The sequence below is a fragment of the Montipora capricornis genome, unplaced genomic scaffold (genome assembly GCF_036669925.1).
Source record: "Montipora capricornis isolate CH-2021 unplaced genomic scaffold, ASM3666992v2 scaffold_418, whole genome shotgun sequence".
In the NCBI taxonomy this organism is placed as follows: domain Eukaryota; kingdom Metazoa; phylum Cnidaria; class Anthozoa; order Scleractinia; family Acroporidae; genus Montipora; species Montipora capricornis.
Genome location: NW_027180149.1, coordinates 27662 through 30000, shown reverse-complemented (window position 1 = coordinate 30000; position 2339 = coordinate 27662). Strand labels below are relative to the sequence as shown.

The following is a 2339-nucleotide window of genomic DNA, read 5'->3' as shown; positions in this document are numbered from 1 at the left end:
CAAACATGTTTGGCACTTACAAGATGCAAAGAAGCCGTTTCAAATCAAATGGAAAATTCTTAAAAAATGTAGACCCTACAGCAATATTAGCAAGAAATGTAGTCTTTGTCTGAATGAAAAATTCATAATCATGTGTAAGAAAGAACTGTGTAGCCTCAACAGAAGAAACGAATTAGCAAGTTCATGCCCCCACAGAAACCGATATGTACTCCGGAACTTTAGAGTAACGTAAATTTAAAATACCGACATAGAATCCCCTTATATCATGTTTTGTTACCTAGCAGCTGCTAAAATGTAACGCATTTACTATAGCAACCATTCAAATTTCCGTATTTAACTGCCAGCTTTACAATTTCAACAGTTCAGTCGTTAAAATTGCCTGATGAGTGTGGTACTTGTACCATACGAAACAGTTCTGTAGCATTAAACGATCATGGTTACTCGTGAAACCTAAACTTGTGTAAAGTCATAGTTATTGCTCCTCAATCAATTGAGTTGAGCGCTCTACGAAATACGTTCTACTCAAAAAAAGAAATTATATATATATATATATATATATATATATATCTAGCTGATCTTATGAAAACCGGGTCCTTCCCACGTATCTTAATTTGTCTTTAAATTAGACTAGAATAGATGGGACGGTTATATTTTGTCAGTAACTAGACTCTAACCTTTCCATTGACAACATCTTTTAATTTAAGAAGTCAGAGTCATTGTCATTTGGCAAGTTGTGACTTGGACCTGGAAATTTTAACCAAAAATGTATATGTGTGAGAAAAAGGCTAATATCATCAGCCATTAAGGCAGTTAAGGCCATTAATATGTCTGCTATATTTCGAACTAATCTTTCAAACATCACTAAGGTGACTTCAGAAGAAGTAATATTTAATATCTCATGGAAGCCTTACCCAACACGTGGAGATTTTCTTCCCTCACCCTCCCATAGAGAGGTCTAGTGAGTTGTTTTGGCTATGGACTAACACCTCACACTTGTTAGACTTGCATGCGACAAGCCATGACGCAGCCCCCCCTAGGAATTTAAAGCTCACCGTCAGTGCAACTGCTGCCAAAGGCAGCAGTTGCACTTTGGATTTTGCAGCCAAGTTTGACCTTGTTTTCAAAACTTGAGCTATATATCTCACATAAATCAGACATCTTGTTTTAGCATTGGATATCTTTAACTGTTTTTCAGACCCTATAGGTCATCATTTACTTTCCTCACCCTCCCATAGAGAGGTCTAGTGAGTTGTTTTGGCTATGGACTAACACCTCACACTTGTTAGACTTGCATGCGACAAGCCATGACGCAGCCCCCCCTAGGAATTTAAAGCTCACCGTCAGTGCAACTGCTGCCTTTGGCAGCAGTTGCACTTTGGATTTTGCAGCCAAGTTTGACCTTGTTTTCAAAACTTCAGCTATATATATATATATATATATATATATATATATATATATATATATATAATATCAGCCTTATTATTATTATATATATATATATATTATATATATATATATATATATATATAATTACTTGCGTAGGAAAGGAAAAATTAAAACATTAAAACACTACAGATCTGTTTCGAAAGGGCATATAATGAAATGACGTGATAAATTGATCATCAGCTAAAAGTGCTCAATGGGTTTACCAGAGCTTTGAATAGATACGTAGATACTTGACCTAGTTCAAGTCTACGTATCTATATATACATATATATATTTTTTGCCTGGCAAAATAGGGATACTTGGATATTCAGGCTTAAAGTGGGTTCTTGACAAGGTCCTAATTCTATGAAAGAGATATAGGTATTGACTGCCAGAAAAATAAATATTTACGATCTCAAAATCAAACTCCCTGGTTAAAGTGCTTATTGCAATTTAACTGTTACTCACATATAGAACCTGCTTGATTTTAGTTCGCTAAACAGGGTTTTGTATAATTATGCCAAAAACAGGTTCTTACAAAAGGGTCTCTTTTGTATACTTTCAAACGTGTCTGGACAACCAAAGGATATTTGTCATAGACAGACCTTTAAGTGATTACATACAAAATAATTAAATCATTTTAGCAATTGAATGTAGGAGGTTGTTTGACAGTATCATTGCTCAAAATGTTTAAAAAATGCTGAAATTGCTACATAAAGTTATGGAATAGTTGCTAAAAGCTTAAACTTCATGAAAGAAAGTATTTTCCCATCCTCACAAGCCTAACTCAACCTGATGGAGGAGAGAGGGTCGTAATAATGAACAAACAAAGAATGCCCATCGTCACAAGCTTTCCGACACTTTTCAGCATTTTAAGGAAGTGCAAAACTAAGTGGGACTGCGTTATGTTTGAG

General features: G+C 35.0%; 1 long non-coding RNA gene across 1 annotated transcript in view; it reads right to left on the bottom strand.

Annotated features, from left to right (window-relative positions):
• LOC138035522 (uncharacterized) overlaps positions 1 to 746 on the bottom strand; it is a 3914-nt gene extending 3168 nt beyond the window's left edge. Inside the window, exon 1 of the long non-coding RNA XR_011129607.1 lies at positions 675 to 746. This is a non-coding gene — a long non-coding RNA (uncharacterized lncRNA). The remainder of the gene's footprint in view (positions 1 to 674) is intronic.
• Positions 747 to 2339: the final 1593 nt, after the last annotated feature.